This window comes from Equus przewalskii, chromosome 7 (genome assembly GCF_037783145.1).
Source record: "Equus przewalskii isolate Varuska chromosome 7, EquPr2, whole genome shotgun sequence".
In the NCBI taxonomy this organism is placed as follows: Eukaryota; Metazoa; Chordata; class Mammalia; order Perissodactyla; family Equidae; genus Equus; species Equus przewalskii.
Genome location: NC_091837.1, coordinates 29360261 through 29385962, shown reverse-complemented (window position 1 = coordinate 29385962; position 25702 = coordinate 29360261). Strand labels below are relative to the sequence as shown.

General features: G+C 56.0%; 1 protein-coding gene across 13 annotated transcripts in view; it reads left to right on the top strand.

Moving 5' to 3' along the window:
• Positions 1 to 1403: 1403 nt before the first annotated feature.
• RIMBP2 (RIMS binding protein 2) overlaps positions 1404 to 25702 on the top strand; it is a 250446-nt gene continuing 226147 nt past the window's right edge. For 3 of the 13 annotated variants that reach the window (XM_070627332.1, XM_070627324.1, XM_070627329.1), the window contains exon 1: positions 1404 to 1576. The gene's annotated coding sequence lies outside the window, so the exon portion shown is untranslated. Of the gene's footprint in view, positions 1775 to 1848; positions 2206 to 3202; positions 3245 to 25702 lie in introns of those variants that run through there. The other 10 variants (XR_011541897.1, XM_070627315.1, XM_070627309.1 and 7 more) reach the window with 8 other exon arrangements.

Sequence of the window (25702 nt, the reverse complement as noted above, 5' to 3'; positions counted from 1 at the left end):
TTTCGAAGGGGGAACAGCTTTATTTTCTTCTTTCGATACTTGGTTTGCCGCCCGCAGCAGCCCCGTGGAGTGGACACCTCCTCCAACCTGCTTTTGCAGATGAGGGAACAGACTGACCTGCTGAAGGTCACACAGAGTCAGGATTTAGACCTTGGCCAGTGTGACTCCCAATTCATGGGCTCATTCCACCATCTTTTCCTTCTTCCTTTTTTTTTTTTTTAATTGAGATGAGGTTCACATAACACAAAATTAACGATATTGTGCAACCACCACCTCTGTCTAGTTCCAAAACGTTTTCATTAACCCCAAAAGGAAACCCCATCCCCATCAGCCGTCACTCCCCATGCCCTTCCCTCAGCCCCAGGCAACCACTCATCTCCCTTCTGTCTCTGCGGATTTGCCTGTTCTAGACATTTCAAAGAAACGGAACCCTAGGATATGTGGTCTCTTGTGTCTGGCTTCTTTCCCTGAGCATAGTTTTCAAGCTTCATCCAAGTTGCTGTGTGTGTCGGGACTTCGTTCTTTTTGAGGGCTGCCTAGCATTCCCACGCATGGATAGACCACGTCTTGTGCATCCACTCATCCATCAACGGACATTGGTTGGCGCCACCTTTTGGTGACTGTGGGTAGTGCTGCCGTGCACGTGGGCATGCAAGCATTTCTTTCTGACGTCTTGCAATGTCTCTTCTCTATCCCTGGGTGGTAGGTGTGAGAACTGACAGGCCTGCCTGTGGAATGAAAAGGGAAGTGGTGGGGCGGCCTGCTACCCACTTGTGATACCAGCATGGAGCTCTTTGTGCAGTAGAAGGGGGCTGGGGCCACGGGACTGAAGGCAGCCTTCCATCTCCCAGGCGAATTCAGAGACTTTCCATATTTGGGCAGCAAAAGCGAGGCCTGATTGGGAAAACTTTTGTTTAACCCATATACCATGGTGACGGATGGAGACGTTGTCCTGGGCAGGAGTTTCCCTCTGGCCATTTAGCTTTTAGATCATTGTGGTTCATTTAAGACACACAAGCAAACCACTGTGGTGGAGGGATGTGCTGGGTTTTACTGACAGTCCATTTTGTAAGCCAATTAATTAGAGAAGGAACAGCAAGCGGCTGGGGAGAAGTCTTTCCCTTTTGGACAAAAGACCTGCCGACGGTGCGTGCAGGCGTTCAGTTCTGGTGTGTCCTGTCCAGGCCGCCGGGGGGCGGAGGAGGGGGGCGCGGGTAACCCCTCAGAGCTGCAATTAGGGTTTGTGGGGCCCAGCACCAGGGGGCTTTCCTTCTCGTGAGCTAAATTGTTTAACATGTTTAAATCACAAATGATGGGACTTCTGTGCTCAGGAAGAAAGTCTCTGTGTCTGTGCATGTGGAGTCCAGCACATCTTCCCAGCTTTCCACTCCCCCTCCCGCGTTGCTAGGTAGCTGGTCCGTCTGTGCAACACCCTGAACTTCTGGGAGGGGGAGGAGGACACGCCGTTTTATTTTCTTTTTTATCCTGCAGGCTTGGGGGGCGGGGGAGCCGGACCAGAGGATAAAGCCCAGAGCAGCTTGGGTCGTTCCACATAATCACTTAATTCCTGGCCGCGGTGAGTTTCTCGGCTCCGTGGGGGTGAGCGAGGCGGCCTTTGCCTTGACTCGGCGGCCAGGCCGGCTTGCGGGAGGCCCCTGGCCACCAGCAGGGGGTCTCGCGCTGCGCTTCCACCTGCGGAAGGTCGGAGACCCCAAGCGCTGCGTGGTTCGAATTGCTGTTTCGCCTCCATTTCTGTCCCAGCTTCTGACCACAGGTCCGTGAAAAAGACACTGGCAGGGAGGGGAAAGCCATCTTGGGGTGTGTGTGTGCGCGCACGCATGCATGTGTGTGCATGTGCGTGTGTGTGTTTAAACACTGAGGTTTCACAGGCTCTGGGTACCGCCGCATGGCGGATGCTTGGCTCGCGCGCGCGCTCGCTCTCTCCACCTGCCTGCTGGCTGCCTGCAGAAAACTAATGAATCATTTCTGGCTGAATCCAAGCAGAGCCGACACACCAATGCCCTCGCCCTCTCTCCCTCCCTCCCTCTCTCGTTCTCCCTCTCTCTCACTTCCCCCTCCCCTCTCCCTCCTCCCGCTCCTCCCTCCTGACTCCCTGGCCCCCAGTTTGTAATCTGACACAGTAGACTGCAGTCGTCCCCGCGTGTGCCTCCCGCCTGCCCGCGTCCTGGCACTGCTGCTTCGAAGGTAGGCTGAGATTTATTTTTTCTTCTAAAAATAGCTTCTCGTGTCCCTCCACCTTTCCGCACCGAGCTGCCGCAGCGGGGATGGCGGGGCGATAGCCGGAAACTCTTTGCCCTGCCGAAGTTTATTTTCCAGCGCTGTGAGGATGCCCTTCAGCGTGGGGTCTAGGCAGCCGCGCTGGCGAGGGTGCCATGGATGCCCGTGCAGGAGAGCCCGGGGAGAGGGGGCGCTTCCAGACGACTCCTCCTCCTGATGTTGGATTTTGCTGCTTGGCCCCGATGGATCCCTTTCGAAAGGGCAAGGCCCCCGCTTTCTCTCTCAGTGTGGGGTTCCCTCAGCCCCTCCCACCCCCAATTTTGCAGAAAAGCCCCTCTGGGAAAGTTTGCCGTCATCCCAGGCAATGCTCCTAACCCAGGAGGGCGATGTCCGTCGTTCCAGATCTGAGCCTCTCCAGGCTTCGGAGGTGGTCTTGGTGCGGTCAGGGCAGGCGTGGGGAAGGGGATGGGGGCCAGAAAATTAGAGAGTTGGTGTGTCATCCACAGCCCGGCTCCGATTCGAAATACACGGAGCGAGGAAGCTGCGCCGGAGAATTTGTCAATTCACGTCCTGTAGACTGACTTGAATAATTTGTTTGTCAAAACAGATGTTCCCGGCAGAATGTGTGTGTGCGCGTGTGCCTGTGTACACGCAGCAGGCCCTTCGCCCGGCAGAGTCCCCCCAGGAAGCCGTATTTTCACCTGCAAATGCAGTGTTTACAGGACGAGCTGCCCCGGGGAAGTTGGGTTTGGGAGGGCCCGGGTCGGGGCGCGGGGCGGCCTGCTCTCCTGAAGCTGAGGCCTTTGTAGGAGCAGCTTTGCTCCGGTCCCCAGGGAGCCCACACTGGCTGTCCCCACCATCCGGCTGAGGGCTGGGTGGATGGGGCTCACCACTCAGTCCTGGGCCCAGGGGAGGCGGGGCCTTGGCGGCTCTTGCAGGGACTGGGGCAAGGGCTCCTCAGACTCTTCTGCCCGTCTGCCTCCTTGCAGGTCGCTAGGATGATGGGGTGAGCAAGGACGGGCCTTGGGGAAAGGAGGGTGCTGGGTTCCACGGGCATTTCCCTGCATCGTCTCCTTCCACTAGAGAGACGCCCCTCACTAAGGGACAGTGGTGGCACAGATGGGAGCAGGCCCGGGAAGGAGAGTGAGCTCGCTCTGGAAATGGAAGACGAGATGGAAGAGGAAAGCCATCCAGGCTGCAGCCTCTGTGTTTGGGGGCGTGGGGCACCCTCTCCCCTGGGTCTAGTTTCTGAACGGGGAGGGAACAAGGTGCTGAGGGCAGGGGAAGCACTTCTTGCTCACCTGTGTTTGGGGGAACAGTCTTGGGGGCCTCTGGGAAATATCCACCTTCCTGACCACAGACACCCGGCCCCTCTGCTTTCTGCTGGTCCTGCCAGAATCTCCTGGAATTTGCTTCTGTTCTGCCCCCCCGCCCCCCCGCCCCACCCCCCCCCCCCCCGGCCGCTGTGCCTGGCATTCAGGGTTTCATCTCCTGGAGTGTGGTGTGGGCTCCTGTCACATGAATTCGGAGCCTCCAGGCAGGGCAGTTGGGTACGATCCGGCAGGGGCTCCCCGTGGGGCTGTGGTGTGGGAGGAAGGCAGGTGGACAGCCCTGTCTGCACTGAGGGGTCACTGAGCTGTGCCCCAGGGTCTAGGGCTGAATGGCTGGCCATATGGCGCTGTACCCAGAACACGGAGCAAAGCATTTTGAGGATATTTTGGGGAAGTGGCTGGCAGCTGATGTTTACCACCCTCCCCATCTGAGAAGGTGACAAACTGGGTCAGAAAGGTTGGCATGGTCGGGGTCCTCAGGGGAAGATGTTTGAACTGTAGGGGCTGCCCCCAGCCCCATCCCAGCGAGAGGCATCTGTGTCGGCTCAGCCCAGAGCACGTCTGCAAAGATGTGGGGGCCCAGCCACATGCGAATGCCGGGCGTGGGCGTGGGCGTGGGCGGTTTACAAAGCTTCCCAGGTGAGCCGACGGGCAGGCGCGGCTGAGAACTCCCAGCGATTAAAAAAGGGCAGCAAACCAGTCCAGCCGATTCTCGGCACCGTGATTTCTAGTCTCCCTTACTTCGCTCCACGCGTCTTTGGCGCTGGGGACAGGACAACGTGTTTGCAAGGGGCACGCGGAGAGGAACAGGGCCGGGGGCTCTTTCCTGAGCTTCCTTCATTTCCCACTTCAAATCCCCTCCTTGTGTTTTTGGAAGGAGGGCTGGAGTTTTAATGGGAAGAGTGATTCTCAAATGTCCGTGAGCCTCCGAATCAGAGTCTCTGGGCAGGTCTGGGGGGCTGAGGGTTTGTTTCTCAGTTCCCAGGGGTGTGGATGCTGCTGGCCCTGGGACCCTACTTTGAGGACCGCTGGCCTAGAGCATGACCACAGGTGTTTAAGCTTCCCTGGTGTTACCACCCACAAATGTGGGTTCCCTACCTGCCACACAAGAGGGGCAGATAAAAACTGGACGGCAGGCTTCTGGCACGGAAAGCGTTTTTATTTTGGGTGACATCAGCTGGGAGACAAGAGTGAGCCCTTAGATTTGTCTTGTTTCGCCTCGTCTCCCTGAAAGAGGGGAGGCCGTGAGGTTTGTGAGGAATGCGGCTGCTTGTAGAGAGCTGGGGGAGTCAGTGGCCTTGCTGCTCGGAGCTTCCCCACCAGCCTGCGTTCGGCCTTAGGAGGCTGTTTGCAGGGAGGAGGAGATGGTAAGGAACCCAGGTGTTTGTCCTCAGCTGTGTCTGTCTCCATGGAGGATGGTGGATTCTGGAGCCAGGGAGCGGGGGGGCAAGCAGGGAAAGAGTGCTGCGGTTTTAACCCCACATATACTGGGTTTAATGTAGGGGAACTGACGTCAGGGCCGGCACCACTGGGAGGCGTCCCCTCTTACTCTTTGGTTGGGTTACCCATGAGGTGTGACCACGACAGAGCACTTGCCTCTCAGGTGGGTCTAGACTCCCAGTGTCCACACGGCCCGGGTGCTGAGGAGTCTCCTCATGGCACCAGCACCAGCGACGGCCCCGGGTGGGCGAGGACTTGACCGCCGAGCTTCCTCAGCCTTTCTCAAGTCTGCTGGAAGGTGGAGTCTGTGTGGTTCTGGGAGCCTGGTGAAGGACTGGACCGGCTGTACTGGTCTGTCACGGATGAACCCCAGTGGCTGACACCAACTTCTAGAAAATTCTGTTTGTCATTTCTCTGGTTCTTTTTGAATTAGATCATTATATTCCATGACCTGTGTTTCCCCAAGTTTGCTTTTTGCTTCTGCCCATTTGAAAAGCTGCCAGATCTTGTTATGTTGCCGTCCCAAAGCTCACCGGGACGTCACAGCAAGGAGCAACTGCCTGTCTTGTTCATGGTGGTGCCGCCTTGGGGCGAAGGGTTGACTTAATCCCACTCCCCAGGCCCCGCCGTGTGTCCCTGCCGGTTCCCCACTTTTCCCCTCCTTCCCTCTCTCTCTCTTTCTGTCTCTTCCCTTTTACCCCCCCACCCCTTACCTTCTCCATCACAGACGACCCTTCAGTGTGTTTGACGTGTGACCTTGAATCTGCGTCTGTGTGAAGCACGTTGCGCTGTGATGAGCATTGTGTTTGAGGAACCTGACGGCCATCCTGCTCTAGACCTTGTCCTGTTTCCTGCCTCTCATGTGGCCCTGTCCTCTTATAGTCCCCCCTGTGGCCGTGGGCTTCCAGTGAGTTACTTCTCACTGCCACGCGATGCTCCGTCCTGCTCGTGGACCACGCTTGCTGGCCCATCCCCTGTGAGGGCACCAGGCTGGCTCCGAGGCCCCGCTGCACAAACCACGGTGTCACGGAAGTCTGTGCACCTGCCCCTCGTGGTCCTGGGGGACTCGTTCTGGGCACATCTTGGAGGGGGATTGCTGGGTGGTGGGAGGCATGTCTGTGTCGTTTGGGCGGGTTCTTCCAGCTGTACCAGCAGTGCAGAGGGGTTCCTCGCGCCCCACATTCTCACCAACACTTAGCGTTGTCCAGCTTTCTAACATTTGCAACAGATGGACCTGGTCCCTGCGGGTCTGTGGTCCTCCCATTCTCCCTGACGACGGTTGAGAGCTGACTTTAAAAGACACTACACTCCAGAGGAGTACGTGGGAGGCGGTTGGAGATGCAGAGTCTCCAGGGACAGGGGTGGCGTCCCCCGGGGCGGGCGAGAAGGCGGGGCCTCCAGGTGTATCGCCTCCTCTGTGTCATGGCCCTGAGGGAAATGGGTCCTTGCCTTTGAGAACCAGAGGTGGTTCTCAGGGCTGTCTGGGGGGCGTTTGCCAGCCTCACAGCCGCGGTCTCAACCTTGACTTCTGAAGCTACATCTTCAGTCCCTGAGAACCACTGGGGAGACTCTGAGGAGAAGTCGTTTCTCCGGCAGCTTTAAGGCTACACCCCGTCACTGGACCGCCCGCCTGTGTGCCTCCGTCTTTCCTTTGAAACGTCTGTGTTTGTCTTTGAGTGGGCCAATCCTATTGCACCAGGGTTTGCAGGGTTCAAGTATGGACGTATTAAATGGATCCCTGAGAAGTCACACTGCGTTTAAACCTTTTGACGTTTCTTAACTTTCCACTGGACCAGGAGCCTCGTAAAATGGAGGAGGCTGGGGCTCCTCTGGACTTCTGAGAGGCTGGAAACCTCTTCTTGATGTCACCTACAAAGGGAGATGTCATGACTCCGGGGCCTTAGGTCTGCGCGGGAACAGAGGTGTGAGGCGGCAGACTGACGAGTGGGAGTGTGGGGCTGGTGGGGAAGCGGAGAGAGCAGGGCGGCCTGGAGACGTCCATCAGAAGTTGTCTTATTTGCCAACATTATTACTGTCTGGTTTTCCACACACGCAAGCAAGCTTGGTACATAGTAGGCGCTCAATAAATAATATTATTTTGAAAGAACAAAGGAGGGAAATGCTGGGAGCTCCAGGCTGTGCCAGGGGGGTTGGCGCCCTCCCACTGGTCTCGTTGCTGGTCTGCATTGTTTCTCATCATATTCATCACAATATACACAATTATTTGTTCTGTGACAGTCCTCTCCGCTAGAATTAAGCTCCTAGAAGGCAGCGATTGCCACTTATTTATCTCTGTACGCCCAGCAATGAAGGCAGTGCATTCACTTATTCATTCAACAAACATTGGAGCACCTACTAAATACTAAGTCACATTTTATGCACTGGGCATAGAGCATCGAACAAGATCGCGGAGGTTCCTGCTGTCGTGGAGATGACATTGCGTGTGTGTATGCATGTGTGTGTGTTAGACAACAAGCAAGTGAATGACATAAACGAGATGAGCAGACTGAAGTCGTGCCATGCAGAGGATTACAACAGTCTGATGTGAGACAACTTGGTGGGGTGATCCTGGAAGGCCTCAGGGAAGAGGTGACGCTTCAGCTGAGCCATTAATGATGAGAAGGCCGCAGCTGTGCAGACACTGGTTCACAGACCCTGAGGTCTGAAGGCAGGAAGGGTGCGAGTCGCTCTCTGGCTTCAGCTCTTGTAGACAGGTGTGCAGACAGGGTTGATGGGGTGTGTTTGCCGCAGGTGGGATGACAGGGGCCGAGGTGCCCAAGCCTTCCCCCGTGGGCCCTCAGCGTTGGCTGTGAGCTCCCAGGAGCTTCTGGAAACCAGCGAGTGGGTACAGTTTGTCAGCTCCATCTGCCCCTCCACCCCCACCCAAGCCCCACACTTCCACAAAAAGAGCCTACTGGCCCTGCCCGGGGAACACAGGCCTCCTGCACGGGCCTGGTTGGTGCCGCCTCCCCGAGCAGATCTGGTGGAGGGACTTTGACAAGATTCCCTCTGATGAGATCTGCTCGGTGCCAGCAACCAGCAAGGATGCTGTGATGACAATATTTAGAATTGGCTGCTGCAGTTGGTTCAACAGAGTTGGTATCTGTCAGGGTGTTATTAGCGGGTGTTATTAGCGGTTGTTATTGCCTTATTGTTTCTAAGGCTGAGAAACACTCCCCATCGTGGTGCTACATTGTTACCTCAGATGGGGAGACGAGGATAGTATGGCAACAGGTTGTTTGTTTGTTTGTTAGTTTCTGATATCCTCCACCCCCCAGAAGGGAGCCCTGAGTGTTAGGGAATAATGCTCAGGCTGTTTGCTCCAGGTCCTTACAGAGCTCAGTGCTCGGGGGCTACGGTCCTGAGCCGGGTGTCTGCCTAGGTGGCTGGGACCTCCTTGGGGGCGGGAACGACAGGCGAGCCTGGAGCAGGGCATCCGCTTCCACTGTGGCCTGGGGCCTGGGCAGGATGAGAGGGGTCCTCTGTGGACCTCAGAGCCGCACAGACGGTCCCCACCACAGCTCACAGCCGGGCTCCTGCATCTTGAACTCGACTTTTTCCTGGGAAAGATTCGCCCTGAGCTAACTTCTGTTGCCAATCTTCCTCTCTCTCTTTTTTTCTCCCTCCCCAAAGCCCCAGTACATAGTTGCACATTCTAGTTGTAGGTCTTTCTGGTTCTTTTGTGTGAGTGGCCACCACAGCATGGCTACTGACAGACCAGTGGTGTTCCACACCCGGGAACCGAACCCAGGCTGCCAAAGCAGAGCGCACGGCACTTTAACCACTAGGCCATCAGGGCTGGCTTGAACCTGTGTTTTTTTTTAATGACAAATTTTGATTTTTATTATGAAAGTTCATTGTGGGAAAGTTAGAAAGTATCAAACAAGCATGAAGAAGAAAATATGCATTACTCATTGACAACCATTGTTAATATTGGCATGTTTTCTCAGATTTTTTTCCATGGGGATTTTTATATAGTTAACTATTTTGAATTGTAGGTTAAAAAAAAATTACGTGATAACATTAGCATTTTTCCAGGGCATGAAAAACTCTGGGAAAGCAGACTTTGGAGTGGCTGCATCATGCTCCAACAAGGCTGCCCCCAGTTTATTTATCCTACCTGACCATTTAGGCTGCTTGAGTTTTCTCCCATCATTACATGTCATGAACCACCACTACGTCCAGGCTGCGTTTTTCTGGGTAACACATGGGTTGGCCGTCTGGAGGGTGTGAGGTGGGGTTTGCAGCAGAGTTTCCTTGGCACAGAGCACGGAAGGGTGTGAGCCTGGCTGTGGAGTTAGATGAGGAGACAGCAACGGCAGACCTCCGCGTCTTCTGGAATTCTCTGAGCATTGGAGTAGTGCCACGGTCCACCCACACAGCCCCGCTGGAGAAGTGGGGGTCGCTGTGGGCTTCTCCTGGCTCCCCACCATCCAAACGGTCACCGGAATCAGTTGAACCTGCTTGAATTTGTTCACGGCCGAGTCCCCAGTGCCCAGCAAGTGGCTGACACGCAGACAGTCAGTCATGATGGGTGAAGGGGCCTGGTGGACGTGACATGCCCAGGACGGGCAGGGTGCATTTGTCGTCCTGGGTGTGGTCCCTTCTCTCCAGTTCTGGACCATCTTTTAGGCTGTGAATTAAATGAGGGGAACTTTGTCAGCAGCTCTTTTAGCCAAGAGTGCAGTGACCCAATCTGCTGAGGGCTGGGCATCACTGTATGCCTTTGCTTTTTTCTGCACAGCCCTGAGCCTCTGTGAATGGGCCTTGCTGCTCGTTTAGGCTGTTTTCCAGACGAGGCGACCATTTAAGAGAGATGAAGTGACTCTTCCAAGATCACGTGGCGCCGGGGGGGATGGGTTTCAAGGCTGGGTCTGCCTAGCTTGGAGGCTGGCACGTGACCATCACCGTCCCAGTCCCAGCGTGGCACACGGACGAGGAGGTGCACTCGATAGGTGGAGGGAGAGCGAGCAGGCCAGCGTCTACGGCATGAGCAGCGAGGAGGGCGTGGTGGCAGGGCTGGTGGAAAGGAAGCAGGGCCAGGTGGAGCAGTAGCCAATGGAAGGACCCTGAATTTGTTCTCAGTGAGAATAAAAGCCATCAGAAGGTCCCAGGGGAGAGGCAGAATGTGACTGTGTTGAATGGCTGATGCTGGAGAACAGGCCACAGAGAGAGACAGATGCAGGAGGTCGGGAGGGGCCGACGCAGCAGCCAGGGACGGGACAGCGGGGTCCCAGCTCAGGCCAAGCAGGTAGCAGGGCCACAGTGAGAAGAGGTCTGACCCAGGACTTGAAAGGAAGTACAAGGAACACATCGGTGGGAAGAAATCTTGGGGACAGCCAGGTGACATCTGGGAAGGAGAAATGCTAGCTGAGCGGGGAGGGGAAGGAAGGAAGAGACCACGTACAACTCTACGTGTCTCTGTTTTCAGCAAAGTCCTTGGATCTTTCAAAACATGCTGATGCCTGTGGATGAACAAAATGTAGTGTATCCCCAGGTCGGCATGCTACTCAGCCATGGAAAGGAGTGAAGTTCTGATTCGTCCTACAACTGGGATGAACCTTGAGAACATGACGCTCAGTGAAAGAAGCCAGTCACAAACGACCACGTGTTGCATGATTCCATTTCTGCAGTGTCCAGAACAGGCCAATCCACAGAGATGGGAGGTGGGTCAGTGGTGGCCCAGGGCTGAGGGAATTGGGGGGATTGGGCCATGATAGCTGCAGGGCACGGGGTTTCTTTTTGGGGTGATGAAATGTTCTAAAATTGACTGTGTGATAGTTGCTTGTACCTGGGAATACGCGAGAAACCACTGAACTGCACACTGGAGATGGACGTACCGGATGAGGGTGAATTCTGTGTCAGCAGATCTGTTTTAGAAATACTGACGCTGTGCTCCATCCCAGGGCGCTGGCTCTGGAGCCTCGAGTGGGCCCGGAACACAGTGCTTTTCGGAAGCTCCCGGGGAGTGTGGCGGCGTCCGGCTCCAGGAGCTCTCCTCCGTCCTAGCTCTCTGTGCAGCGCGTCCCCACCTGTAGGAGACCTGTCTTCCTCTCTCCCGGAGGGTGGGCTGGGCTCCCTCTGTCCCTTCCTCTGGGTAGTCGGGTAGTTGCTCTGCGCTGGGTGCAGGAATCCTTCAGTGTGGGCCCCTCCTCCGGCCCACGCTCTGCCCAGGCCGGCCACCCCGGAAGGGTGGGGACAGCGGGCACAGGGCCCGGAGAGGGGGACAAGGCGAGTGCTTCCACTTGGGTGGCATGTCACCCCCCAGGTCTGCGCCCCCTGTCCGGCTGCCTTGTCTGTAACTCCTCTGGTTTTAGCTCCTTGCTTTTCTCAAGAGCAGAAGAGTTCATCTCGTCGCTGGAGGATGAATTCAGTTACTTGGTGTTTTCTCCATCATTTCAGGATCTCACGCAGTTAATTTCTATTCTGTGGGGGTGGAGTGTGCAGCGGGGCACTGAGGCAGAGCCGAGCAGAGGCAGAGCTGGCCCTCCCCGTCCCCTGTGGCAGGAGGTACCCGGCAAAGGTCTCCATTCATGTGTCTGGGTCCTGCCATTGGTGTTTTCTGAATAATTCCCTTATCGGTTAGTAATAATCTGTTATCGATTAGTCATCCCATTGATGATCAGTCTGTCTGGAGTCCAGCAGTGACAGCAGGCTGACAGTAGCTCACGTTCACTGAACCCACCCTGCGCCCCGGGCCCTGTTCTGGTTCGTCACATCACTGACTGTGTGGACTTGTCACAACGACCCCACAAGGCGGGTGCGTCTTGCAGGTGGCAGCCTGAGACTGGGGAGGTGAGGTCACTTGCCCAATGAGTGGTGTAGCCAAGACTAACAGGGTGCTCTGGGCAGAGCACGTGCCCCTAACCACCACACCACACTGCCACCGAGGAGCACGCTGAGCCGTCCCTGCACTTTCTTCTCTCCCTGTGGCCCCTGGGAGAGAGTGAGTTCCATGAGCAGGTCTGTCTGAAATGGCCTTTGGTGGGTGGCACTGTCCGTAGTTAGAGGGCAGAGTCTTGGCCACACAGGCTGGTTCTGACCTTGGCTTTGTGATTCCCTAGCTGTGTGACCACAAGTGCGTTTCTTAACCTCTCTGTGCCTCGATTTTCTCATCTATAAAATGGGAGAACAATGCTATTGCCTCCTCCTCACAGGGCTGTTGTTGAATGAGCTGCTATAGGAAAGTCTCTCAGGACAGGGGAAGTGCTCAGTAAACATTGGCTGTGGCCATCACTCCTTCTGATGGGGAGGCTGCTGAGGGGGCGTCGTGACGATTAAATGGATCAGATGTGTGAGACATTTAGAACAGGGCCTGGCACACAGTGAGGGCTCGATGAACGCAAGCTGTTGCAATGATGGCTGTTATTCTTGGACTCAAACAGACTGGTCATCTGGGCGATAATGGAGTTAGCAGGATGGTGTCCATGGTCCCAGAGTGGCAGAACCCCTCTGAGGTGAGCGGGGACCCCCGCACTCCCGGCGCCCGGTGGGCGTTCTCTGTGAGCTCAGCTGGCTGAGGGTGGAGGCCCCCGGCACGCCCCCGTCACCAGTGCCCTCGTGCAGACAGTGGTCAGATGTGCCTCCTCCCTGCTCTGGGTGACGCGAATGTTCCAGCAGCCGTGGTGCACCTGGTAACAGGCCGTCTGCAGAAGTGGCCTCTCGGAGATGTGGCCTGGCTCACGAGTGGCTTCCCCCTCCATGCAAGCTGCCCTGGCCTGGGCAGGGGCTCCGATAAGGCTGGCTCCGGCTTAGTAGGGTCGGAAGCAGGCTTCGGGTGCAGGCGGCCAGGCTGACTCAGCTGAGCCCTGCGGACTTGCACTTCCATCCCCTGGGCAGTGCAGCCTGGATGTTTTCTAGACGTTTCTGCAGTTTATTTACTTTTCCTCTCCTATGCGCGGAGCTGCCTGAAGAGTGTGTGGAGAGACGGCCGGCGTGGGAGGGAGAGGCTTTGGCTCATGGTGACCGTAGGCATAGGTGTCCGTCTGTGTGTCCCTCCACTGGTCCATGATCTCCGAGGGACGGGCCTTGGCCTCCCTGAGTCTCAGCTCGGCTACACGGCCTCCTTGGGATGCGCGGGTGGGAGACAGGACACTGCGGCAGGCCGGGTGACCGAGGCCCGGCAGCTCTTCCTTCCTGCCCTCCCTGCCCGCAGGCAGCCGGTCCCAGGCCCACGCCCGACACAGGGGCGCGCGCAGCACAGGCGGCGGGGACTCCATCAGCCAGGGGCGCGTCTGAGGCCCTGCTGCTCAGGGGGCCTGGCCGGGGGCTGGCTGTTCCAGCGACAGCTGCGTGCCCTCCCTTCCACCCCCCGAGGATGGCTAGCTGCCTCACAGTCCTGGAAACCACAAATGAGGGAGACGTAACTCCTTCCTCCCGAGAAGTAAAAATGCCCTGGAGGGCCCAGGGTTCTGGGCTTGGTTTTGTGGTCCCGGCCCTGGGTCTCAGGCAGGTCCCCTCGCCTGTCTCGGTTCGGGCTCCAGCCTCGAGAGTGGGGGTGTAGCGTGCCGTCAGTGTCTCCCCTGCTCGGTGGCCGCCGTCCTCTCCCTGCCGAGCGGGTCCACGGGAGTCAGGAGGGCGGTGGCTGCGCGCCTTTCTCCTTCATCCTGAGCTGCTGGACCACTTTGTCCCTTTCCCTCTGGGATGTCAGCCTCGTAATTCCTTTCTGTTCTGGTTGTTGAAGCCCATGCTGTTTCAGACTTAATATCTGTATTCAGCGGGCTCGTTTGCCGTTTTAAAGACTCTTATGTAGGCTAGAAATAAACAAAGAAAACTTTATGTGATTACGATCAACGTGGTCTTTGTATCGTCTTAGATGGAGTAAGCCTCGAAAGGGTAGAGTGAAGGTACCAGAAGCGGAGCTGTGTCCTGCCCCAGGGGCCCTAGGCCTGAGGCCGCCCCTCCTGATGACAGGCCAGATTGATGCGTGGGGGGCAGGAAGGTGTAGAGACAGCCCCCGCCTGCGCGAGCCGGGCCCCTGGAGGGACTCCTGGAAGAGAATGGGGGAGAGAGTCATTTTCCACCCTCTGGATTAATGCTCTTTAATGCCACCCCTGAGTAATCATAACGATAACAACTGTTAACACTGTAGCAGCTGGCCCCAGCGTCCCTCGCTCACTGTCCCCAGCAGTGCTGTCCACCCTGGGCAAGACTAGCTCACTCAATCCTCAGAGTCCCCGTGAGGCAGGGGCAGAGGGCTGAATGTGGCCCCGGAAAGGTGTGTCCTGATCCCCGGAGCTGTGACTCTCACCGCATCTGGCTGAGATGGGATGCAGCTCAGGGTCCTGAGAGGAGGCCTGTCCTGGGGCGTCTGGGCCCCACGTGACGTCACACGTAAACAGAGGGAGGCGGAGGGAGCTCGGAGGTAGAGACTGACAGAGGAGGAGGCTACGTGGTGGAGGCTGGAGGGGTGCAGCCGCAAGCCAGGGAACCCTGGAGGCGCTGGAAGCTGGAAGGAGCAGGAAGGATCCTCTCCTTGGGCTCCCGAGACCTTGGTTTCAGACTTCCAGCCTCCGGATCTGCGAGCAAGTGAATTTGTGTTGTTTTCAGCTGCCTGGTTTGCTGTAATTTGTTACAGCAGCCACAGGAAGCTCATACAGTAGGTATTACTATTATCACTGTTGTGTAGACAAAGGCACAGAGAAGCATAGAGGCACAGAGAGGTGACGTAACTAGCCTGAGGTCACACACCCAGAAAGCAGCAAAACTGGGCTTTGAGCCAGGTGTTTGAACCCCAGAGTTTGGGCATCTTAAGCTTGGTCCAGGCTGCACATCCGGGAGGGTCTTGGGACCGCATTGGGCACTTAGGAGCCCAGTGGTCTGGGAGCCAATGGACGGCGGGAGGCAGCTGGGTGGATCCATAGAATCTCCCGGAACCTCTTTAGAAGCGTGTCAGAAAGTGGAAAGCACCACATGACAGGAGATTACTTCTGGGTTTAAAAACAGCCATTTGGGGCACATTTGTTTACTTTTGGAACAAGAGGCCAGGAGCTCAGCCTTTCTGGAAGCGCATGTGGGCAGGGGCCTGGCAGTGACCAGGAGCCTTCAGAGGCTTCCTCTAGGCAAGAGAAGCTGTGTCCCCGGCCGCCTGCCTGTCCACGCCCTGAGCCCCTGCCTGGCTGCTCATCCTCCTGGCAGCTCCTCTGCGGCCCCCTCCCGTCCCGGTGCCTGGGGAGAATCAGCGTGGCCCTGAGGCTTGTCCTCCACCCACGTTCCAGAGGGAACCCAGCCTTTAAAGTGCAGCTCCATCAGGAGGCAGCTGCAGTCGGAGCGTTTTGGGCACAGAAAGGGAGATAGGGAAGAGGGACTTTGCTGAGCTTCCTTGAAATGCCACTAAGGAGGAGCGTGTCCTTCACCAGCACGTCGCAGAGGGAGCCCCCTCCTGCATGGCCGTGGCCCCAGGCCTCAGCCCGTGCTGAGGAGCGGCCTGCAGGCTGGGCTGTGACTTCCCTCGGTGCTTCTAGCTCCCTCTCCCCCTCTGTCTGTCTCTGTCTCTGCCTCTCTGTCTGTCTGTCTCTGCATTGACTAGGCTGTTCAATCACGGGCTACTGTTTTATTTTTTTTTTGTCTCCTTTAGGAATCTCCATTAAAACACACACACACGAGACTCAGAATACTCCAGACATTACAGTGGTTGAATATTATTCAAAATGTGGAAAAACAACGTGAGCCCAGAGCAGGTGGCCGCCGGCGGCTCGTCTGCTCGTGTGCCGAGTGCTGGTCAGGGTCAGGAGGGGCAGCGGGTCATGTGGGGACTAAAGCCCCTTGGCTCCCGATTACCAGGATCTGACCCAGGGTGCCCGAAGCCAGGCGGGCACCACCCAGCTGGGGGCCTCACAGACGGGGCCGCCGCCCCCAGCCTCAGGGACCGAGGTGGCGGTGGCTGGGGGAGAGGATGCCGATGGCACAGGGTGACTTTTTTTTAATGGTGACTATAAGAGGCAGACGAAACAGGGGCATAAGTGGTGAGCGTTGTGCTCCTGGTTAACGGGCCGCCTGCTGGGGCTGAGGCGGACACTCTGGCACCTGCAGCAACGATCTTAGGCTCCAAGGCCAGTGATCCAGCCTGTGCCCACTGTGGTGACCCAGTGACCTGCACGCATTAGCGGGAAGATCCTGTTGTGATGACCTTCTCCGGGCATCTGAAGAGCGGCAGCCCTGCACTGAAATGAGTAAATTGCTGGGAGTTGCTGTCTCCTGGTCTGGGCCCAGGGAGAAAGGCGGAGATGGGCATGGTGACGATGATGCTCGCGCCACTCTGTGCAGGTCCCGCTCCCAGCACTCGGATTCCTTGTTTTATTGAGTTTCCACATGGCCCTGTTATTAATTCTGGTTTTATGGATGAGCAAATAGAGGCACCAAGAAATTATGTAACTTGTTTGTAACTAGTGGGGACCAAGAGTCTAACCTGATTCCAGAGCCTTCTCTCTTAACCAAGATGCAGGGGCTCTTACTGGAAGAAATTAATAGCTGAAAAGAAATTCTGTGACTCTCAATAGGGAAAGGAAGGGCATACAGACATTCTGTTTCTCTCTCTCTCACACGCTCTCTCCCTCACACACACGCACACGCCACTCCTGCCTTGATTCTCCTCCAACGCCTTGATCATACGTGTGGTTGTTTCATCACTGGTTCTGGTGGTGGCAGTTTTGGAATTTACCCAAAATCATTGCAAAAGGCCTAGCTATAGATTCGATGTTTCTCCCCATTATAAAGCAAATAGTGAACAATGTCATTCTTTTCTTATGAAGAGCAATTGTTCTGTGAACTGGGACCATAGAAATGTCCACACCTGGGTTATTGGCTGAAATCCGTGGACCAGGAGCAGGGCCATCACGGGCACGTCGTCGAGGCTGTTATTTTTTGTGCAGTCCTCCTTCCCAGAGCTCCCGACCCCGTGGGAGTCCTGGGTGAGGGTCACCTGGGCGTCCAGCAGGCCGAGGGCTGAGCGCGGCAGAAAGTGCCCCTAGTTGGGAAAAGGGATGTGGCAGGGGAGGGGGCGTGTCCCGGCTTTTTGGTTTTAAGGTCACATAGTCAGTTGTAACCTGTTTTGCCCACTGAGCTCAAGGATCCATTATTGAGAGACATCCTTATTTGGCCCAAACATCTTGAAGAAAAACAAACGACTTCTGCAGCTGCCCGTCGAGTATGAACGACTTTGGTCCTGTTGCTTGAAGGGGCAAGAAGTGGCAGCAAAATGCCACCAGCAGAGGCTGACACCTGTTCTCCCTTCAGAAACCGCGGGCCTGTGACGACCATGCTCGCTGAGCCGAGCCTGAGTGCCTGGGACGGCGCTCGAGGCCCCGGGTCCTGACGCCAGCCCGAGGGTGCAGTCTCCCCTCGCCTGCTCCCCTGGCTGTGCTCCACCTGATGTGTGCTGTGCGTGCAGATCAGCTGTTGTCCTGCTTCTCTGTTCTTTGGAGCCCCTGTTTCTTCAGGGGTTGTGTTATGGGCTGAGTTGTGTCCCCCCCAAATTCATATGTGTCATACACTTCAGAATGTGACCGTGGCTGGAGAAAGAAGTAATTAAGGTTAAACGAGGTCATTAGGGTTAAATTAGGGTGGGTTCTAATCCAGTGTGACTGGTGTCCTCATCAGAGCAGACTTGGGCACAAAGAGACCCCAGGATGTGCTCACAGAAGGAAGACCACATGAGAAGCCAGGAGGCGGCCGTCTGCGAGCCGAGGACAGAGGCCTCGGGTGACCCAGCCCTGCCCACCCCTTGATCTTGGACCCCAGCCTCGAGAACCGTGGGGAAATACGTTTCTGTTGTTTGAGCGCACCATCCGTGGTGCTTTATCACAGCCGCCCGAGCCGTCCGGTACAGGTTCACCGCAAACGTGAGCAGCTGGCGTGTGACGCGGGTGGGCCTCAGACGCAGGCGCTACGCTGCTTCTCTTCCTTGAAGCGCAGCACCCACCTGGGCGTTCTGGAGTTTAGAAACACTCCACGGGCATCCCCACGCGGCCAACCTGAAGACTGGACCGATGTGGCGGGGGGCGTAGAGCCTGGGGATGCGTGGCCTGTGCCTCCCTTCCTCCTGGAGTGGCTGTCCACCCCTTCCTACCCCGCCGGCCAAGCTCAGAGCTGCTCCTTCCACAAGGCTGTGCCTCAGCCTCCAACTGCGATGGTTTCCCCGCCCGTCTGTGAAACCCCACAGAAACATGTCTGTGTTCTAGCGCTGTCTGATGGTCACTGTGTCCTGGCGATCTGTGTACTCCCCCTGTCTGCCCCAGAAAGCCATTTCCTGCAGGCAGGGTCGTGTCTCGTGTGCCACGCCCACCATGCTTGGCACAGTTTCTGGTACACAGTAGGTGCTCACAAGGTTTTCTGGGCGATAGGAAATTTGGTGTTTGTTCAGGGTTTGGATTGGTTTCCCAGGGCTGCCAGAATTTACTGCAAACTTCGTGGCTAAGAATAACAGAAACGTATTCTCTCACAGTTCTGGAGGAGAGATGTCAGAGATCGAGGTGTCGGCAGGGCCACACTCCCTCTGAAGGCTCCAGGGGAGGGCCCTCCCTCGTCTTGCTTTAGCCTCTGGTGGCTCCAGGTGTCCCTCATCTTGTGAAGCATCACTCCAGTCTCCGCCTTCTCCAACACATGCCCTCTCCTCCGTGTGTCCCCGTCTCTTTCCTGTAAGGACACTCTTATCGGATTTAATCCAGTAGGAGCCCATCGCAATTTTTACCTTAATTATGTCTGCAAAGACCCTATTTTCAGATAAGGTCACAGTCTGAGGTTCTGAGTGGACATGAATTTTGGGGGGACATTGTTCAATCCGCTGCCGTGGTCATCCACCCGGGAGATCCTTTGGGGGTGCAAGCTGTGTGTGAGGGCTCCTTCTGCTCGGGTGACATCTGCAGGAATGGTGAAGTTAGAGCAGAGCGGTGCTGACGAGGGCCTGGGGTTTCGTGAGTCTTTGTGGATGTGGCCAACCTGGCCTGAGACCGAGAGAATAGGCCGCACAGACTAGAAGATTGTCCTGTGTTTTCTGACCAGGGACAGTTCAGGCAGCGTTTTTCCTTAAAACGGTTGGGTGGTTGGGGGTCCCCAGGTCTCTCAGAGGTCGCAAATTGGCATCTGCAGGCCGAGTGGCACCACACACACTTTTTGTTTGGCCCACATAGAGTTAAGAAAAAAATTGTTAAAATTGGTTGCCAACGTTTAAAAATTGGGATTTTTTAAAATATAAAATTTACAAAATTGCACTGGACTTTGGTGTCTTCTGAGCAATATTCAGCGGGCAGAATCACGACTCTCCCTCCTGGAGGGAAGCAGCCCTGGCAAAGAGCCAAGGAGAGAGGGCGGGAGGCCAGCATGTTCGGGATGGGGGTGGGGACGGACGACCTGGTCACTGGGGACTTGAAATAATGCATTTGAATTAGTATGGAGACGGTCCTGCTGCTGTTTCAAGGCCCCAGAGAAATGGCCTCAGCAGTTAGAGTCACGTGCTCTTGGGTGAGCGATGGTCCCGGTAGGCTGTCCAGGTCTGATGGGGGCTCCACAGGGTCCTTCTGTCTTGTTGCTCTGCTCAACTGATCCAAATGGTCTGTCACCACAGCCTCCTCCCAGATGACAGGAATGGAGTCCGGGGAGGGAGACGTTATACACCTTCCTTACAGGCCCCACTCACAAGTGGTGGCATTGCTTTTACATCTCCTAGGGTGGGACGTAGTGACATGGCCGCACTTAGCTGCAAGGGAGGCTGGGAAAGGTTGTCATTACCTGGGCAGCTGTATGTCCAGCTACAAAATTCTGTTAACTTGCATGAAGGGGAGAAAGGATGCTGGGACAACTAGCAGTCTCTGCCACGGTGCTGGACTTGGCTTTTGGAGTTAGTTTTGGGGATGATGGAGTCTGTCTTCTCTTTGAGTGACCACTATGGTGGTGGAATATGAGGACATCAGCATCACTAAAAGTTAGAAGTAGAGGATGCTTGTGTGTCCTTTCTTTGGCCCTGAAGGCGGTATCATGCTTCCACCGTCTGTCCCCCATGTTTGCAGCTGAACTCTGGCATCGGTGAAACCGAGGGCATTAGGACAGGAGGATCCTGCTGAGCTCCAGGTGGCTCTGTCAGTCTCCTCCCCTCCCTGGTGGCCACACCTGGCCTTCTTCCCCCGTTTGTATCTCCCGTCTGGCTCCTCTGTCTATTTTAGCTCAAGATTTTATTTACAGTAGAGCTAGTGTGGGGTCCAAGTGTGTGAGGGCCTTTACTAAAGCACCGCGTCCTGCTGTGGACATTACCAGAAGCTTCTTAGCGTAGAAGTCAGGAGGGAGCTGCAGAGCGTGGGGATGGAAAGAGGGTTTCCTATCACACGAGGAAGAGAGGGGAGCAGGGAAGCGTCCTGGCCCCCTTGAACTCAGGAATGGGAAACGGATTCTCGTTTAAAAACAAAAGCAGGCGTCTCCCCAGTGGAGTATGTATGGAGAAGCCCAGACAGCAGAATGGGGTGGAGACTGTGTCATCCGGGAGCTTAGCGCCCCGAAGGAGGAGCCGGTGGAGAGGGCCCTCAGAGAGGAGCTGGGCTGGGCAGGGGGCTTTGGATTTTTTGGTTTAAATTGAAACTCTGGTTAGAAATCTATAGAACCATCACAAGCTCTTTCAGTAATTTTTAGTTCAGAAAACTCTCCTGGTTGAAGGCTTTTTAATAAATAGAAGCGACAAAGGCATGAGTCTGGAAAGGGTCTCGTGATGGCTCCTTACTTGCTCCTCTGCCCTGGGGGCTCAGCACATGACGAGTTTCCTTGCATCTGAGACTGCTTTCTCCCAGTCCTTCTCTTGGGGAGCCGAGGGCGCGCTGGCCCAGGGACTCGGAACTTTGCGAACCCGCTTCCCTTCTTCCTGTGTGGATGCAGCCCGGACTCGGACCAGACGCTCAGGGGCCATTCAGCCAGGCCTCGCAGTACGAAGGCCCTCAATCTGTTCATGTCACCTTCGAAAGAGGCTGTGCAAGAAAGGCACATGGATTAAAAACTTTTTCTTTTTAAAGCTTTAATCTTTAAAATGCACAGAGTAAAACTGTATCTGTCAGGAGAGGTTATGTTATGCTGTGTTGACAAAAAAACCCTCAAATCTCAGTGGCTTAAAACAACAAAAATTGTATCTCGTCTCATTCTGCATGTTCATTGGTGGCACTTGGGGACCCTGCTCTTGTTGTCACCGGGGACACGGGCAATGGAGGCTGCATCTCAGGACACACTTTCGTGGTTGCTGAGGCAGGAATAGGAAACGGAGTGGATCGTGCCCCAGCTCTAAAACGTGTCACACGGAAGTGACACATGGCATCGTATTGATCAAGGCAAACCCTGGGGGGCCGAGCCTAATCTGCAATGGAGGGAGGGGAGTCCCGCCCAGCAGGGCCAGGAGGGAGGGGACCTGGAGAGGCGCCCCCAGTGCTCACCCAAGGTGGATGCAAGAAGCCTTGTAATCCTGCTGTGGCGTTTCTTTATTTTTGACAAATCAGGAACCTGGAAAAATGGAAGTGACCCAGATTTCTCTTGGCAGACAATGCGGGACTTGGTTTCACTGAGTGTAGGAGACAGGGCTCTCCCCGAGGGAGGGGCTCTCTGCTCCGGGCCTCTGCTTTTCCTTCTGCCCTGGCCGACGATGATGTTCGGTGATGACGGTGGCAGTGTGTCCATCCCTTCTACACCCCTGACCGTGTCACAGCCCTTCTTCTCGTCCTCGCCCGCGTGTTAACTCAGTTCTTCGTCACGGTGACGCTGCAGGCTGGGTGCTTTATGTCCACTTCGTAGAGGACACGGTTGAGGCAGAGAGAGGGTCAGTAAGCTGCCCGAGGTCACGGAACTAAGTGATGCAGCCGGGATTTGAACCCAGATGGCCGGCGCCCCCCGTGTCTTTCTCCTTCAGCCCAGCATCCCATCCTCCTCTGAGATCCTCGGTCCCAGCGACTGTCCGCTCTCAGCGGATCGCATGGCTGCCTCTGACACTGACGCCGGCGGTTTTCACCGCCTTAACCAGGTCCTGCTTTCTGCTTCTGACGTTTCCGAGTGTCTGTCATTCGAGTCTCAGCGGGTGCTCCACCCGGCTGTGTCCCACTCTGCACCTTGCTGATGACACCACGAGCTGCTGACTGCCGCGGTCAGAGCAACGCTTTCAGACCACAGCCTTTCCGGCTCTGCCGCTCTGGCGCTGTGTCCACACCCTCCTCCTTACGGCTGCTTTCTCTCCTGGTGTCTCCTGGTTCTTCACGCACCTCCACCCTGTTTCTTCTCAGTCCTCCTCCTGGTCCTCGCCCCAGGGAGCTGCTCTCAGCCGTCTCCTCTTCTCTGCACGGTCTCTCTCTGCGCCCATGACTGTACTTTCCCCTGTTGAAGTTGAAGACAACTCATATCACCGGCTGTTTTTAAACCCTGGACGCTCAGCTTACAGCTCCCTCTCAGTTCTTCATTCCTTCTGATTAAACCAAGGAGAAAGTCTCAGTTTGCTGTTAGTGGGATGTGTTTGTGTTTTTTTTTTGAAGAAGAAGATTAGCCCTGAGCTAACATCCGTGCCCATCTTCCTCTACTTTATATGTGGGACGCCTGCCACAGCATGGCTTGATGAGCAGTGCGTAGGTCTGTGCCCAGGATTGGAAGCAGTGAACCCTGGGTGGCCAAAGCAGAATGTGCGAACGTAACTGCTGTGCCACAGGGCTGGCCCGCAGACATCATATTTTTGATTCTTGCTAATCTCCTTTGTTCACCCAAGGGGCAGACCTTCCGCCACAGGGCCTTTGCACTCGCTGCCCCCTGGCCTGGATGCTCTTCCCATAGATCTCCCCACTGCGAGCTCCTTCTCCTTATTAGGTCTTCAAGAGGCTCTCTGTGCCCCTGTGCTCCCCTCTTTCACTCACTCTCGTCTTTGCTTTTCTTTAGAGTAAGCATCAGTCTCTGAAGTCGTGTTCATCATTTACTGGTTCGTCTGTCTCCCGAGCTAGAACTCGGGCCCCACAGAGCAGGGACAGGGTCCCCCTGCATCCCCAGCACTGAGGCGCCCAGCACGTGTTGGGCGCTCCCTGCATGCGGGGTGAGGAATGAACACGTCGGCTGTTTCAGTAAGATTCACTTATCTACCAGGTGAACTGGAGGAAGCGCTTTCTGCCCTTAGGATACACAACACCTCTGTGAGCCCAGAACATCCCCTCTGGCAGCTGTCGTGAAGTCTCCTAGTCGAGGCCCCTGCTCGCACAGACGAACTCAGTCAGTGAACTTTGCCTGCTGCTTCCTTGCGGAAAGCTCTGACGGGATGCGCACAGGAGCAGCGCTCAGGGACCCGCATCTAGACGGTCGGAGGTTGGGTTTTCTTCCCCAGCTCTTGGGGGCAGGGGACAGTCTCTCCTACCTCTGCCTTTCTGCTGGAGGTCCACTGTGGCCCCGGCCCTGACCCCGCGTCCTGACTCCTCAGCGCCAGTGCCTACGTGTACTTACGGCAGCTTCTGTGTCGTAGGTAAAACTCGTGAAACAGAAACCTGATTCTCGGTTCAGTCACTGCGATGGGGGTTCTCAGTGGTTTATTTGAAATGCGCACATTCGGCACGGTTGCACGGTGAGCACCGTCTTTCAGTTCTGTTGGTGTAGCACAGACTGCGTGTTACCCACTTGGAGGCGACAGGGCAGTGTAAGCGTTGACCCTGGTTAATGGGGGCTGAGCCGTGGGTCCTCCTGGCAGCCTCGGGGACCCGCTGGACGGCAATAGGTTAGTCTCAGAGCCAGAGAAGCGGGGAGACCCGGTCCCCGGCAGCTCAGGGAAGGCTCGAGGTGGGAGAGGAAGTGGGTTAGGCCTTACAGCAACCGGATTATTAAAATGACGCTTCAGACGTTAGCTGACAGAACGGCTCTCATTGTGATCACAACCTGGGGCGTCTGTGTGGTGGTGGGGTGCCCTCACGCGAGAGGGATTTGTGTGAGCTCCCAGTTATCCTCACTCTGGCCTGGACACGACTTCCAGATTCCGGCGCCGAGTCCTGGTTGTTGAGCGGTTGGTCTGGTGTTTGTGGGGCACACGCCACCTGTCAGGAACTGCGCTAAGCACAGGAAATCACCATGAACGCGTCCGACGTCGTCTCTTCTTTAGTCTGTACCTGCTCTTAGGGCCGTCGGAGGGCGCTATCTTTGTAATTGCTCGTCATCTCCTACGGGGCAGTAACGACACCGCAATGAGCGTTGCGACCGTGGGGACTCTCTCAGTCCAGAGAATCATAAATGTCAACACGAGGAAATGACGTTCATGCAGAGACTTGAGGGAGCAGGAGGATCCTCTATGGGAGAAGACGGGAAGAGTGTTCCAGACAGAGGGACCCGCTTGGCCGAAGGCCCTGACGAGGAGCTGAAGGCCCAGACGGCTGGAGCGTGGAGTGTGAGGAGAAGAGCGGGGAGTCGCATGAGGAGGTGGGCGATGAGGTGGTGAGGTTGCAGGCAGCAGTAAGGACTTTGGACTTCATCCCAGAGGCAGTGGGCAGCCTCTGCCATCGTGTCAGTGGGAGAGTGACATGGTCGGATGACCATTCTCAAACGGTCACTCTGGCTCCTGGGGGAGCGTGAGCTGAAGGGAGGCGTGGCTAGAAGAGCGAGCGCCAGGCGGGCCGGTTGTGTCCTGCAGGTGAGGGAGGCAGGTGGCTCCCATCACAACCCCAGGAGGGGAGGACAGGGTGGACTGGACTGCTGTCAGGAGGTGGACCTGGCAGGACTCGGTAGTTGGCTGAATGAGGGTAGGAGCGGAGTGCACATCAAAGTGAAGATCTTCGGCGCGCCCATCTGGCCATCGGGCAGTGCTGTTGCGGTCACTTTTCCGGAGGTGGATCTCGCTCAGGGATATGGTTTGTCCAGCACGTTGGCAGGGCCGGCCTGCACGCAGCTGGGCCTTTCACGCCCCCTCTAGTCCGTGTGCACAACAGTGAGTGTCCCCAATGTATCACTTAGGATTATGCTCAGCTGAAGTGAAAGAAAATGCAGTGCCTCAAACAGGATCAGGGTTTCTGTTTTTGTGGCATAAAAAGTGCAGACATAGGAAATCCAGAGCTTCCAGATACCTGTTGGCTTCACTCATCATTGGAGACTCAGGCTCCCAGCTCTGTCGTCTTGATGACAATGACTCTTCTCTTAATGCTCTCAAGATGGCAGCTGGAGCCCCAGCCAGTATGTCTGCATTCCAGGCAGGAAGAAGGGGTAGTGGGTGAGGGGCAATAAAAGTGAGTGACAGCTGAAGCATCGCCCTTTAAAGAGCTTTCTTGGGAACACCTTCCAGGGACTTCTGCTCGCCTCTTGTTGGTCAGACCTGTCAGGAGCCCGCCCCAGTCTGCACCAGGGGCTGGGAAATGTCGTGATTTAGCTGTGGCATTGCCACCTCCAATAAACCCTGGTTCTCTGAGAAAGAAGAAGGGTAAATGCGTGTCGGGTTGGCTCAGTGACCTCAGAGCACCTGCTCTCCTCGCCCCGTGCAGTTATCTCCTGGCCCTCGGGCCTCCCTGGAGGTGTGCTGCATGGGCTCTCTCTGTCGTCCTGGAGCTTTGTTGGAGTTGAGGTCACTACTTTGAAAGGAAAGAACGTAGGCTAGAAGCCATCCCTTTTTGTGGTTGACCTAATTTCACTGGGGTGATTCTCTTTCACAGGTTGTCTTTATGCAAGAATTGGAGTTGTGTGTGTGTGTGTGTGCACGCGCACATGTGCACGGTCATAGTTTTCCCAGTTACCTA